Source organism: Pholcus phalangioides, unplaced genomic scaffold, assembly GCF_987345545.1.
Source record: "Pholcus phalangioides strain wild (caught in Gottingen) unplaced genomic scaffold, Ppha-v1.0 ptg000024l_1, whole genome shotgun sequence".
NCBI classification, from domain to species: Eukaryota; Metazoa; Arthropoda; class Arachnida; order Araneae; family Pholcidae; genus Pholcus; species Pholcus phalangioides.
The window spans coordinates 32068521-32085117 of NW_028301616.1; positions in this window are offsets into that span (position 1 = coordinate 32068521).

Consider the following 16597-nt stretch of genomic DNA (forward strand, 5'->3'; position numbering starts at 1 on the left):
TTTTTTTGGAGGGGATTTGTGGTGTAAATTGATATTTTGATGAATTCACATTAATTAAGCTCAATCATTAAGAAATTTGATGTAGTCAGATATTGGTTGGTACATTTTTATGTTATTTTGTTGTGGTGAACAAATTTTTTGTTTCCGAATAGTTTCGGTTTCGATATTTTTGTGTGGAAAGATAAATTAGTTTCGTTTTCTAGCGTCATCTATCTTTGTAAAATATTTCTGATTTTGCTCTCGTAAAATATTTGGTCATATTTCTTTCACTTTACATCGTGGTTTTTTTTAATCTGAGGAATCAATTTCTCAAAATATACAGAATAATTGATTATTTTGATAAGTTTTGCCCTCTTAATAAAATAATCGGATACAGTGAAATATCGGTTAATACGATATTTCGTCTGCCTTCACATGAGTCTTAAACTGGGTACCCATTGTAATATATTTTATAGTGCTTATTCATTATGTTTTGAATTGGAAACAGGGCTGGACTATAGTCTAATCCAGCAGTTCTCAACCGGTGCTCCGCGGACACTCCCCAGGGGCTCCGTGGCAGCTCGAGAAAAATAAAAAACCAGTAAAAATTTCAAAAAAAATTATAAGCATTTTAAATAATATAAATAAATCAGTAACTTTGGTGAATAAATAAAAAATAGGCCCACGTGGCTTTGCCATAGAAATTACATACCAGAAAGGGCTCCGCGAATTAAAAAAGGTCGAGAACCGCTGGTCAAATCTATTGCCAGACACTCCGGGCATATAAAAATTTTGACCGGGCCATACACTTTTTTTATACGCCTATACGTTTGATACATAAATTTTTCATATAGTACAGTTTATTCTCCCAATCTTTAACGATGATATTTTCAGACTGATTAGCAGCACTAGTTTCTATTTGGACGATTTTCCAAAAAGACCGCTTTTGTTTCACAGAGAACGCAAGGGTTTTTCACCTATGGGTCGCGACCAAAACTTGGGTCGCAGGGGCTTCCGAAATGGATCGAATGGATCAAATCCACTAACATCTAGGGCAAGGGTGCTTAACTTTTCTGAAAGTGCGGGCCACTTCATTGGTTTAGAAACGTGTTGCGGGCCACTCCAGTTACCTGGAAATGTGCATCGAGCCACTGAGGTGATTTGAAAGTGTGCCAAGAGTCACTCAGGGGATCTGAAAGTGTTCCGCGGGCAGTTTAAGAGATCTGGAAATGTGTCAAGAGCAGCTAAAGTGATGCATACACGTGCCTCGGTCCTCGCAAGTGATCTGTAAGTGCAGTGCGAGCCCCTTACTTGACTTGAAAAGGGGGCACTGGACTGATTTAGATATGTGCCGCCAGCCACTTAAGCAATCTGCAAATGTATCACGAACCACTTAAGAAAACTGTTGAGCCAGACATGACCCAGGCTCTGTCTCATGGTGGACTTGAGGGAACTAGATGTGTGCAGCGGATCGCTCACATGATTTGAAAACATACTCACATGATTTGAAAACATACTCACATGATTTGAAAACATACTCACATGATTTGAAAACATACTCACATGATTTGAAAATGGGGTTACTTAAGTGGAATTGATATATGCCGTTGGTAGCTTAAATGATCTGAAAATGTGCCGCGGGTCATTTAATTGGTTTGGTAATCTGTCGCGGGCCACATCAGATGACTCCTGGGACCATATTTGGCCCGTGAGCCCCGGGTTGAGCATGTATGAGATGGGGGGCTTTTTCTCGTCTGCCTTCACATGAGCTTTAACCATTGAAATAACGTTTTAAAACTGGGTACCCATTGAAATATATTTCATAGTGCTTATTGATTATGGGCCCCCCCCCCCAACCAGACTTGATTCGCAGGGGCTTTACCGAGATGGGTGGTACACATTCACTTACAGCGCTGCTATAAATATACTTATTGTGCGTCAACGTTTCCACTAACTTCGAAATACAGTAGTATGAGTCACGGCTGAGAAAAATTAAGAGCCCCTGTTTTAGCGTCCTTGTATATTATGCACTTGTCTCCAGAATTTTACATGGACCCCTCTACAATAAATATATAATGTAGAATACAAAATATTGGCTCAAGTCATGGTCTAGGAGCCGTGCATTATTAAATTCACGAATGCAGGGGTGTCTCTGGGACCGTTTGACCCGTGCAGTTGCATAAGGTATGAGGGGTGCCAACAGGGCCGTCTTAACGCATGGGACCCACCGGTGCCTTAGAAGGGTCCCCCCCCCCATAAAAATGAGATCCAGTTGAAATTTTCTAGAATTTACAAGGTAAGGCCTCAGAAACGTTTAAACGTCACTTGGCGCGGGGGTCCACGATGCTCTTAAGACGGCCGTGGGTGCCAAATCCGAGTTGAAAGGGCGAAAAATAAAATTTATTGACCAAAAAAAAGTAGCGGAAAATTATTTCTATGTACTCTAGGAAAGGGCACCAAATCCGAGGTGAAAGGGCGGATTTTTTTTTTGACCAAAAAAAATTATGAAAAATGATTCTGACCACTCTAAGATGTGCACTAAACAGTGCCGTCTTAACGCATGGGAGCCACCCGGGCGCAGCACGAGTCCTCAAGAGAGGGGGGGACTCACAAAAGTGAGATGAAATTTTCGAGGAGCATGCGTGTAAATTTGCCTGGTAGGGCCTCAGAAAAATCCCTTGGCCCGGGGATAGGGGGTCCAAGACGGCCCTGGCAGCAAATCCAAGATATTGTAAAAGGGAAGAAAAGTTTTTATTTTTATTTTTTCCGGAATTGTTTGGGGTGGGGATAAATGTTTGGAGAGGGATGGGGGACGTTAAAAATAGGTCAGGTATCCTCTCAGGTAGAGATTTTGTCTCAAGCCATTCCTGCACCACAAACGTATACAAGCAATACCTCCTATAACTACAGCTATAGATGGCTAACGGGGGGGGGGGGGGTGACCGAATCATCGAATGTATGCATGGGGAACGGGGGGAGGTGAATGTCCACCTCTGCTCTCCTGCCAATAACGATACGATTTTTTCACTGAACGAAGAGGCGATCGCTCCTATCGCCACAACTTCCTCCCCCCCCCCTCCTCAGGGGGAGAACAAGGGTCCTCAGGGAGAACTCAGGGGCAGAACCCCCCCCCCCCTGCACAAGTGGTTTTCAAAAAAGAGTGAGGTTCAACCAATAAAAAATTTCATTGTATAATTTGAACAAATGCATTTCATAATAACAGAGGTTATGGAAGTAGAGGTTTTATAGCTGACCTTGCACAGGGAGTAGTGAACACACATCCAGATTTTTCCATACATATACAAAGGCTATACCTCATATACACACGCACACACACACACACAGGCATGAGTAAATGATGTTTGTTTGCAGAATAGACAGCTGTAGGCAGTTCAGAATCATTTAACTTGGTAGAGAACAAATCATGACATACGCACGTGAATGAGTGGTTTAATACCCCTGTATCAGTTACGCAATGAGGCGGCTAAATTATGAGCGCAGACAGTAGAATTGGAAACAAAAACAAAAACGTCTTGGCCCGAAGCCCGCTTGGCTACGAACCCGGAAATTCTCTTCCAACCAGAAAAAGAGATCCTCTCTTCACGATAAAACCTCAGAATAGAGGCTGTCCTTGTGCTCGGAATTCTAAAATGGGATTCAATTATTTTAATTGCGTTTCTTCCTCGGGGGAAAAAACGGTTTGCCCAATAATACTCCGAAATGTTGTGGCGGAACAAAAAACCGATTTCGAAACCAACCTCTTTTATTTGGAATCAATACACAACAGCACGTGTTTCCCCCCCCCCCTCCCCCTCCTGGGGCTAGAAGTAAAAATTCACTCTTTTCGGGGGTTAAGTACCCATTTTATCACCTGCAATTCTAAATTCTGAATGAACATAGATTAATCTTCACGCCCTACCTAGACCAGCGTCTGTGGTACCAGTTTCCCTCCCCTGCCCTTCCCCCTAGTTGCGGCCTTGTGAACTAGCCCCTAAGCTGAGATATTTGGCGGGCTCCAGGCCAGGATTTTTCACGTGCTCCTCCAAAGTAAATTTATGGCGTAAAAAACAGAAACAATATTGGATTAATGACTGGCCCGGGGACTGGAGCTCAGTCTCAGCGCCCCTTTCCTTATTAAAAACAAAACTGCTGGCAAAAACCGTATCGCAAGATAATTAATCAAATTATCTGATAGTTTTCCACAAAGTAAACTAAGGCATATTTAAGGGGAAAGCATGCAACTCCCCCCCCCCCCCCATAAGGGTGGGGCTTACAGGGTTTGAGAGCCTCGGGACGATTCTCATGATTTTTTAGTTTTCTGTGCTGGGTGGGCCCGCCAAAGATCCCGGTCCCGCTACAGAATGTGAGGGCCACGGGCAGTAGCTAAGAGGACTATAACTCAAGTTTGGATGAGGGACAAATAATAATTAAGATAGTGTATGAAGTAGGAAAACTTCAAATAAGAGATAGGGCCATCTTAACAGCATCACGGGCCAGGGCTGCAACTAGATACTTTGTCATCCGGGGCAAGCCAGAATTCTGGTGCCCCTTGCATGTAGAGGAAGCCGTTAAAAGGTGAATTCGGCGCCCCTTCTGGTTCAACGCCCGGGTTACCAGACCCGCCTGCTCTCCCCCCCCCCAGTTCAACTTCAGCTGGAGGTAGGGAGGCAGTGCCATCTTAACGCATGGGCTCACCCGCGCACGGCGTGGGGGGGGGGCCTCACGAAAATGAGATCTGGTTGAAATTTGGTGCCGGACAAGAGTGGGGTGCGAAGAATGCGTACTTGTCCCAGTTGACCAAGCATCGAGTTGCGAGCCCGGGGAATTCTTTTCCTTTTTTTTTTCACACAATAAATTCACTGTGGGGGGGGGGGCATGTCACGGATTCCAGCCTTGGGGCTCCGGCTGGGAGCCATTCTCGGGGCACCAGATCCCTCTGCGCTACCCTAGTTGCGGCCCTTTTCTGTCAAGGCCGTTTTAATAGCATCATTGACCCACGGGCAAATGGATTTTTCTGAGTCCCCCCCCCCCGGAAAATTTGAACCAAATTTTCTCAATTTGAACTCTCTACAATAGTCTGCATGCGTCGATTGGGAGGCCCATGCGTTGAAGGCGGTGCTGCTTGCTTCCTGTGATTACACACACATTGGTAGTATATTAGAGAGGAAAATATATAAGAACTTCAGTCTTCTCTTGGCTACACGTGGATTTGATACGTTGCCAAAAAGGCGAGATTTCAGAAATGGAGACGCGCATAACACGGAGTAGAACTCTGAACAGTGTCACGTGACTATCAGCTGCTTGTCTGTCTTCTCGTCATCTTTTTCGTTTTTTCTAACACTTCTCTCTCTTCGCAGCCTTTTCTTTTCTTTCCAGAACTGCCATTTTTTTTACAAAGTAGCACAATGCCATCGAGTTGTGTTTTTTATTTATTTTTTTATTTTATGTTTATGAATGCAAATTCAATGCCCCGGCCGAGTTATTTTTAGAATCGAGGCCTCTGCACAAATGGTCACTCACACTCAGACTCCTTGAAGATGAAGATAAGCAAGAAAATTTATCGGGCTCGGTTAGCGCAGGGGCTCTCAGCAGGGGTGGGGGGGGGCCTCTCGGAAGAGCTGCATCAATACGAATTTAGTATAGTGATTCTTAACCTTTTTTCCCATCCCGAGCCCCCCCCCACCAGTGAAATGTGACTTACCTTCCCGCACCTCCTTGGACAGTGCGTTTTCTGTCTGTGTGTGTAGAAAATTTAGTTATTTAGTTATTAATTATTCTATGCAAGTTTCGGTTCGGTTAATGTTAAATTTTGGCTTATTTAAAAAAAAAATTAATTCAAAAACTAAACCAAAATCAGTTAATATTTTTTCATTTTTCGAAATTTGGGAAAAAGATTCAAAATCAATAGTTCCTGACTATTGATGTGTCCTGATTTCAGCCAGGCTCGGATCCAGGACGATGTGCCGGGAGGGGTGGGTTAAAGAGGTTTTTTTTTATCATCCCGTATTTTACGGGACGGACAGATTTTAAAAATATTATTCGGCTGGCTCTTGGGAGGGGGGGGGGCGATCGTTCCTATCCGCCCGCCCGCTGGATCCGCACCTGAGCGAAAGCAGACATCTTCAGCAATGAATGGAGAGGAGACGCTTTTCCGCTATGAATGAATTGGAGGCAAGACATCTTCATCTGCGAATAAAGCCGAGGAAGATATCTTCAGCTGGGAATGAAGGGAAGACAGACATCCGAGGAGATGATGTCACTCTCCGCTGTTTTGTATGGATGGAAATACAAAACCTTGGCTGATGCGAAGATGTATTTTGGAAAAAGGAACTCTCTTGAATTTTTTCTCTCTTTCCAAAATATATCTTCCCATCAGCCAGCTGTTAAAAAGCTTTGCATGGATAGCGGAGTGGACATCATCCTCGGATACTTCGCCATCTGGTGGCATTGTCAGCAATTGTGAGCTTTCGTCTGAGTTGTACGACCGTCCATATATGGTTCAGTGCACACGAGCTCCAAGGAAAGATAGCGATATGCTTTGCCTCTGTAGTCTAGTGGTCTAGGGCGTTCACCCGGAAAGTGAAAGGACGTGGGCTCGATACCCCGCAGGGTCAGTTGAATTTTCTCTCTTTCCAAAATATATCTCGCATCAGCCAGCTGTTAAAAAACCTTTGTAGAGACAAACATCATCTTCAGCTGCGAATGGAGTGAAGGCAGACTGGCCATCTTCAGCTGCGAAGATAGGCGGATCCATACAATCGAAACAAAAAATACGATTGCTAACCGAAAAAGAAACTTTTGCAACGCAAATTTCGTGTGACATATTTTCTGTAGACCAAAGCTAAAATAAGGTGCACGATGTCAGTATGGCTCATATTTCTGAAAGAATGGAAAAATTCAATTTTTATCATAATTTCAATTTTTCTGAATAATCAGCCAACATATTGCAATTTTTTCCCATCTCGCTCCCTCAAAATTCATCCCCAAGGGGTGCAAGTTAAGAACCTCTAGTTTAGTACTTTCAACTAACTTTGTACTTTCCACAAGTAGGTGGGAAGCAGGTGGGTCTCCCCGGGCACTGGACCAGAAGGGGCGCAAATTTTAATATCAAACCTCTCCTTCAACATTACAAGGGGGAGCCAAAATGCGGGTGACCAAACAGCTAGTTGCGGTCCTGCTTGCGATATAACCAGAGAATCAAATCGTATCCTGTGAGAAGGAGGCGCTGCTGGGGGATGTGGGGGGGGGGACTTCAGGGAAAATCTCCCGGGCACTGAAATGAAGTCACTTTTGTGGATGTTGATTTTTTTTTTCAGCTTGGTGGATGTGAATAAGTGCAAAAGACCCAGGTATAGGGCCAGGCTTGGTGATTTTACGGCCTTTTGCGATGTCGCTATGCATTTCTCCAAAAAAAATTATGTGATTACAATAGCGTAGCATCTTGTATGTTTGGCCATGGACAGGGGATATGGGGAGGCATAGGGACAATCCTATACATAGGGACAAGCATATACAGGGTGGGCAAAAAGTCAGTATAAATTTAAAAATTCATAAAAACTGGAAAAATAACCGAAATAAAAAACGGTTTGCACGGTTAGCATCGCAGGGATTTTTCTAAGACAGGAAAAAAAATAACTCAAAAAACAGCCGATAGATGGTGCTGACGTACACAGGTCAAAGAAAAGATACGCAAATAACGAACAGAATGGCTAGAAATCGTTTATTACAGCAATATGTGTTCCACATGATCACCACCACAGGGGATGACACGTTGCAGGCGAGTCACAAATCCAGCAACGGCAGGGTGCAGTAAGTCCGAATGTATAGTATACATGACACTTCTCGGCGGATCGCATCTTTCAGTTCCGACAGATTGGATGGACAGGATCGATACACTTTTCTATGACTTGTGCACGTCAGCGCTCCCTATCGGTTGTTTTTTTGGATTTTTTTTTTTCCTGTCAAAAAAATTCCCGTCACCTGACGATGCTAATCCTGCAAACCGTTTTTTAATTTGGGTTATTTTTCCGGTTTTTATGAATTTTTTAAGTTTCTACGGACTTTTTGCTCACCCTGTACATGAATCATCATCATGCGCCTTTCCCCTCCCCCCCCCCAGGTTTCATTATCGTGCCCCCAGTCTTTCATGTCTATCTTCGCCTATGCGTTTGGCCAACGCGGTCCGTTGTTTAACGGAAGCTCCGAAGTAATGAAAAAATTTTCCTTCGCGTGATACAAAAAATATTTTTTGCATAAATTTGGCTATGGGGGCCCAAACTCGTCAAAACCGCCCTAGACAGAGTCAGATTTAACTGTGGGCTTACCGGGCGCACGTCCTGGGCCTCGCAAAACACCAACTTCAAATTTTTTTAAATTTAAGGGGGCCCCAATATTTTCTTCTGCGCGTGGGGCTTAAACCGACCTTAATCCATCTCTGGCCCTAGACATAGTATAGTGGAACCTCTCAATAGCAAACACCCATGGACCGAAAATTTCGTCCGTTGACAGGGGAGTATCCGTTAATGAATAGTAAACTATATTGAAGCCCTTCGAGATTATTCAAAAAAAGTGTCTGTTAACGAGAAATTTCCGCTAACGGGGAGTGCTCATTATGGGAGGTTCCACTATACTAAGAAATTTTGTTTTCGAAAACGGAGGGCCGCGGCCTATCTCCATTCCTAAAAAAAAGAAGCTCTTTGAAGAAGTGGTCTCTTGATAAAGTTGTAATACAAATAATAAGGAAAAATTCCAGACCAGAAAAAAATTGCCCTTAGGAAGGTGACTCCCTTTATAAAAGTGGCTCTTAAGAGTGGTTTATGGAACTAACTGGCCTTGAATAATCTGATAATATCAGAGATGAGTGTCTTTCTGCATAAATAAATGCAATGCGTAAATGCATCCATCAGCTTTTTTGGTGGCCATGATCGCTCTTCAAATCGCTCATAAATAAGGGTAACGTATAGCTAAAAGAAGGGATTGAGAGAAATAAATATATCGGACAACCTTGGGGAACATCCGTAAGCTTAAATGCTAGTCCAACTAATAAGGGAAAAGAGGGGGGGGGAAACGTCAAGGCAGTTTTACAGCCACTAATATGTAGATCAAGCGTTTCCTTTACAAGAGGAAATCGGAATTTATACAGCATTTAGAATGCGTAAACAGCTAATTTTAGTGCTCATGAAGAAAAGCACATAAATTATCATTAACCAGGGTAATTTCAAAGGAATCACATGGGCCGTTAAAGCAATGCACGGGGAGCGACTACGAGCCTGTCAGAGTTGATGTTAGTTAATTACAATCAGCACCGGAATGGTTGGTGTGACTTGCTGCGGAAAATATTAGAGGCCCTACAACCAGGACTGCATTTGGAGGGTGAATCTGGTACCTTTGGTGCTGGACCAGAGGTAGCGCTAATTTCACCCTTCAACAACACCAGGAGGGCGCCAAAATGCGTGCTTGTCCCTGCCTGATCAAGTATATAGTTGCTACCTGCTTTTAGTGTGTAGGCACTACCAACATGAAAATAATTTACTAGTGCAAAAATTTAAAAAATTATGCGTGAGGTCTGTATCTCTGTGAGCCCTATTATGATAATCTGGTATCTTTGGAGCTCTCAAACTCCGGGTTAGTGCAAAAAAAATTACGGAGCCCTTTCACGGAACGGATTTATATAAATTCTCACAAATTCATGAAACTTAGATTATCACTTTCAAAGTTTAAAGCACAAAAATTATTTGTTTTATAATAAAATAAAATTAACGCAGTATTTTGTGTATTTATTAGAGGACTACGTAAGAAGTTATGGGGGGGGGGGGGTCCTCACACAGCACTGGTCTAAGGCGCCTTGATAAGCAGCAGTCTGGTGTTGCCGCTCTTGTCACAAACCCCACTAATTTGAAGGGTGCCAGAGTAGTTCCAATCTTATTCCGAGTGGCGTGGTGGTGAGGTGCTCACCTACCATCGTGAAGGTTGCTGTCACGGTCCTGGGTTCGAACCCGAGTGAGGATATCAATAAGATATTTTCCCTAAACTTGAGGTGACCACCACAAATAGACATCTCCTTCATTTTCAACCCATCTCATTAAAGGCAGTGAATGTCAATACAGCGATATGGCCAGAGTTGGTGAAGTAGTGACTCTAATCTAAGGGGTGCGACTTAAGATCATCATGGTCCCCGGGAAAACTTAATTTCCTGTCCTCCCCCCCCCCCCTTCAGGGCCGTCTTAAGAACTGCACAAGCTCCCCCCCCCCCCCTCCCCGGCCAAGTGATTTTTCTGAGGCCCTACCAGACGAATTTGCATGCTTACCCCCAAAAATTTCGACCAGATCTCATTTTTGTGAGGCACCCCCCTTCATCCTTTGATTTCCCCGGACGTTAAGACGGCACTGCCCCCCCCCCCCCCCCAACTAGATAGAAATGAGTGCTTGAAAATTTACATGCTTGATCTCGAATATCTCAACGAGATCCTATTATCACGAGCTCCCCGACGCTCTGCACTTGAGGCTCAAGGGCCATGCCCGGATGTGCGTTAAGACAGCACCACTGAGGGGGGTGCGCACACTACCTCCTATATGTATATAGGAGGTATATCCTCATGTACATAGGAGGTAGTGGTGCGCACCAGTGAGTTAGAGGCGGGAAGAAAACACGTTCTTAGGAAAAGCGAGATTCGTAAATCTCTGCAGGTTCGTTACTGCCGAAATAAGAGAGAGGGTTTTAACCATTTAAGCGGCATTGACGATTACCTCGCCTCTAATAAAGAAGCCTCTTATTTTAGTATTGACAAACCAAGATATTTCGTTAAGTTGATTTCTCAATGGAACACTTTCTTTATACCCCTTATAGCAGAATTATTATTCATCAGCAGAAAATCTAAGTATCTCATTGAAAAAGATACGGTATTTAACAGTGGTTCAGTGATTTCTGCTGTGCCGAATGAGACGAGATGTAAATGCCGCTGAGAAGGCTTATAAAATCAACCACGGATCCACACGGGAGGGGCTGACTATAGCCCTGGGACCCGGGACAACTCTAATCATTTTTTGCCTTTTTAACGCTATGAATTAACTATAGATTGTCCCGCAAAAGATCCCAGCCTAGGGGGAGCCCTGTTCTAAGATGTGGAGGCCATGAAATCAACAATAATTTGTAGGCCTCCATTTGACTCTCTGTATCTTAATGGATCTCTTGGGAACCCAGGCTGACTTATCCGCCATCTTTGCCAAAGTGAGACGTTAGTATTATCGCTACACTGTGCCGCTTTTTTTTTAACGATTATGCGTCACTTTGAACAAAAAACTGGTTTTGTCGCGTTAGGATGGAGTCTGCCCGTTATTCCAGCTGCCTTGGATTTTGGGCCCCGAGCTCCTCCATTTACTCACCCGTTAAGACGTTACTATTCATATGTTTCGAAACATCGGGTTATTTTTACGTGTCTAGAATAAAGGCTCTTAGAATACCTTTAAGTGAGGAAAATGACCGTTTATATCGAAGCAAGATTTTTTTTTCCCCTCCATGATGTTTCGTGGTACTCATCAATTGGCCTTGATTTTATCGACTTGGTAAATGATCGGTACCAAGGTCCGAAACGGTCTGCTTGAAGTCTGTCCTGTTCTTTTTTCCACTATTCGTGTTGCAATACAAAGGTAATGCACCGAAATCAGCTGCTGGTATACGTGACTGACCTCATATATGCAAGTCCAATGTTAAGAGAACCAATAATGAATCATGCAATGGAGTAAAGAAGGAAAAAATGCAAGTGGGCAGAATGAGAATGGAAGTTGTTGCCATAGATATTCACAAATATTGCGTTTTAATGAATCTTTTTTTTTTCCCCATGAGCCCTTTGGACTATATATAATTTCTCCTCGCCCCGTCTCATCCCGTACCCGCCCCCACTCTTATCCAAGAGTAGGGAAGCCTTGAGAAAAAAATCTTTACAAGTTTGCAGTTTTCCCGACCTCTCCTGTTCTAGTCGAATTTTGTTGACTGCTGATTCAAAAAATTTGCCGCCCATCCGAACCAGCTGCCCCAGGCTATAAACCCAAGACAGCTCAACCTTTAGGAGAGCACGGGTCACTTCATTGGTTTGAAGATGCGTCGCGGGCCACTTAAAGTGATGTGAAAATCTGGACAGATCGTAAAGATATATTGGGAATACGTGCCGATCACACATATTAAAAAAATATATATGTCTCGCAGGCTAACTTGAGTAAGTGGAACTGTACCACGGATCACTTAAGTGCTCTGGAACAGTGTCGCGAGTCACTCAACTGTTCTCTATATATGCCAACACGGGTCACTTAAGTGATTTGTCAATATATATATATATATATATATATATATATATATATATGTCACAGCTCCCTTACTTGATCTGTAAATGTGTCATGGCTTTCTTAACCCTTTCAGCGGCAATGACGAGATATCCCGCCTCGATAAAAGCTCTTATTTTAGCATTGACAAAAAAGCCCGGATATTTTATAAAGTTGATTTCCCAATGGAAAACTTTTCCCTCTAACCCCTTAGTTTGCACTTGCTGAAAATAGGATATAGCCTACTTCTTAAAAAAAATGATATGGGGCACATGGGGTTTAGTGATTTCGAATTACCGCTTAAAGGTTTAAGTGATCTGGAAATCCGCTTAGTTCATTTTAAAAAATTGGGTAAAATGAGGTCGTGGCCCACATCTCATGACTCGGAGGGTGACATTTTGCCCGCGGATCATGAGCTGAGTCATACGTACCCATTTAACCTCCCCCCCCCCCCACTATCCTCTAAATATGTCCCTGTCATATTCAACTGATTTTTTGAGTAAATTTATGGTCAATGAAATTTGGCCAGTCTCTGGATCCCAGGACTGGAGCTCAGAGCTTCTCCCTGGTCCCTGGTGGAATTTCTTAGCAACATTTTGGAGAATCCCCTCCTACTAAGCCGGAATTAACAGCTTTCTGCATACTTTCGAAAATTATGATACCAGGTCTCTGCTCGTATTGGTCCCCACCAATGGTCAAGAGAGCCAGCCCCCCCCCCCGCCCCTCTTTCGAGCTAGGGGGGGATTGGCCCTGTAAGTTAAGGTAGAATTTATTCTATGGACAGATCTACTGGACGAAAGTTTAGTCACACTTTTTCCAGTATATTTCACTGCCACTGTGGTGGTCGAGTGGTCATAGTGACGGACTCACATTGACAGGATCCGGGTTCAAACCCCTACCGTCGCCGCAGTGGTGGTCGGTCGTAGTTGGTTTTCTGCGGTTCCCAACTTCGAGGCGCGATTGCGAGCCGATCTCCCTGTTAAAAAGTCTCACCGCAGAGAGCAACAGGCCTACAATGTTACAATTATTCATTCATTACACTTCGCTCACTATGAGTTGAGGGGGAAAACTCGTAGTTTAAAAAATTGATTAGAGATGGCAGCACTGCACATAACAAGCATTACACATAAACAATCTTCACGGAAAGTTCACTATACATACAGACACATTCCAACATGTACCAATTCGTTAGAAGTTCCGCAGAGGAATATGGAGGAGGTGCATGTGTCTGGTTTAGTAGTAGGCTTTGTTTCTCGACACATATTCAAATTTATTTTTTCACAGCTCTCTGTAAACCCCTCTCAACGACTTGTCATGGCTTCCCTTCAACTTGATTTTCACCCGTAGTCGAATCCGTGGCTAGAGGGAGATAACCAAGGCCTCCGCATGGATGGACTGACAGGGGTCCGTGAAAAATCTGACCTGGTCCCAACAAAGATAAGATCCCAGCCTAGGACCAGAGGTGTAATTTCGGGGAGGGGGAGATTTAGCTGTCTGCATATACTACCACCCAGGGGTGGTGATTTAGGGGGGAGGGAAAGGCGAGAAATGAATGGTCAAGAAAAATAGTAGAATGGGAAGGAATTTTTAGCAAAATTTTCATTCAGACAGTAAAACCACCTCTACCTAGAGCTCAGAGTAATAGATCAGAGCGTGGCCAAACGAGTGGCCTAAGTAGTTTGCAAGCGTGTGAGGGGCAAAGAGAACGAGACACCAGAACAATGAGTGACCTAAAGAGTTTGCAAGAATGTGACTGAATAAGAAAGTGTTTGAGCATAGAGGGTGACAGAAAGAATGACCTAGTGTGTTAGCATAGGAGTGAGGGACCATGTGAATGACTGAAAGAGTGACCAAGAAAGTGTGAAAGCATGCGAGTGACCTGGAGAGTTCGCAATCATGTACGTAACCAAAACAGTGTGGCCAAAAGAGTGACCTGGACAGTTTTCAAAACAATGTGCAAGCATGTAAGTAATCAAAATCAGTGTGCAAGCATGTAAGTAACCAAAATCAGTGTGCAAGCACGTAAGTAACCAAAATCAGTGTGCAAGCATGTAAGTAACCTAAGCAGTGTCCAAGCATGTAAGTGACCAAAAGAGTAACTGAGATGACAAGAGACTAAGTCAGTGAGCGACCAAAAGCAGGTTTGCAAAAGCATGTGAGTGGCCAAATCAGTGTGCAAGCATGTGAGTGGCCAAATCATTGTGCAAACTTTTGAGTGGCCAAATCAGTGTGCAAGCATGTGAGTAGAGGCCTATTTACAAAATCGGGGGTGCTATTGCATAGGGTGGCAAGTTTTAGGAGTGAATGGTCAAGTTAATTAGACTAGAATGGGTGATACCGACAAAACTATAATCCGCGTCGGCTAGGGATCCCCCCACATTCTGCTTCGGGATGTGGAGTACCATATAGCTAGGGAAATATAATAATTCTATCTACAGGCCATGTTTAGTCACCGATCACGCGTTACAACGGGGTAGCTACTGACAAGTTCAAAGTTTCTTTCTAGAAAGATCTCAAAAACCTTCCAATAATTGTATCCAACAATAAACGCCTAATATGTATTCGAGAAAACATTACAAAATGGGGGGGATGTGAGAGAGGAATTGCTGACGTCCTTAAACTACGCATTTCTGGCCTTTTCTTGCTTTCGCTCCGCCTCCTACTTGAAAAAAAACCCCATCGAGAAATGCGCAAAAAGAATTAGTTTCTATCATCATCGAAAAAATTCTTTTTGACGGTTCATCGTCCACTTCGTTCGTGCGTCTCGTCTTGTCCTTTTTTTCTGAAAGAACATCGACAAAATACTAGCAATAATAAATAATTATAAACGTCAGCAAGAGAGCAAGGGAACAAGGTCGATGCCAGCTGCATTCGAATGCCAATAATACGTTATAAGCCAAAAATTCTAAAGTTTAGCCTCTTCAGTGCGATGGAATTTCGATAAACGATCAATGTTAATGCTTGCAATTATACTCGAGGAATGTAATGATAACGTTCCCAATTTAACGCTTTATTTATAGTAAACTATTTTTGTTTTACCATGACTGAAATTTTTGGAATTTGATTTAACAAGTAAACTCCTATACTGACGCACATGATCTATATAAGGACGACGTCACTCTCCGCGACGATACGAAGGTTTTTAACAACTGGCTGTTGCTAAGATATATTTCGGAAAGAGAGAAAACTCAACTGCCCCTGCGGGGAATCGAACCAACGCCCTAGACCACTAGACTGCAGAGGCACCGAATCTCTCAATCTTTCCTTGGAGCTCGTGTACACTGAAAGAGACCGTACATGGACGGCCGGACCAGACTCAGGCCAAGCTCACAACTGCTGACGTTGCCACCAGATGGCGACTTATACAAGGATGACGTCACTCTCCGCTACCTGTAGCCTCTGTAGTCTAGTGGTCTAGGGGCGTTCACCCAGAAAGTGAAAGGACGTGCGTTCGATTCCCCGCAGGGGCAGTTGAATTTTCTCTCTTTCCGAAATATATCTCCGCAACAACCAGTTGTTAAAAACCTTCGTATGGTAGCGGAGAGTGACGTCATCTTTGTATAAGTCGCCATCTGGTGGCAACATCAGCAGATGTGAGCCTGGCCTGAGTCTGGTCCAGCCTTCCATGTATGGTCCCTTTCAGTGTACACGAGCTCCAAGGAAAGATTGAGAGATTCGGTGCCTCTGTAGTCTAGTGGTCCACCCGGAAAGTGAAAGGACGTGGGTTCAATTCCCCGCAGGGTCAGTTGAATTTTCTCTCTTTCCGAAATATATCTTCGCAACAGCCAGTTGTTAAAAGCCTTCGTATGTATGTTAATCTTTCTCGATAACTCTTCCTTGTTTTTTTGCAAAAACCAACGTTTTTCAATTTTCATTTCATTTTCTTTATTTATTTATTGTTAGTGTGTTTTTCCCCCTTGTCGAGCTCTTGAAAATATAACCATTTTCCGATTTTCCGCGGGAACTCCTTTTAAAATTACTAATTTTAAATAATATTATACGCGATTATTCAAAATGAATATGTATTTTTTTTTAATTTTTTAAGGGTTGCTAAGTATTTCGATTCCCCCCTTTGAACTTCAAGTTATCCATCTCTGCCTGTTCCAGTTTCCAAAAATGCTTAGTTAAAGCTGTGGAATTTTTTCGATGCACTTTTCACGGGCTCATAACTAATTTTAAAATATCCTAACCTCCACACGAATTTATGCAATTGAATATCAAAAGACAATACGGAGACATTAATTTTCATGCTTGAGAAGATAAATAAAAAGTTGAAATCGATGTGTTGTTGCATGAATATCCA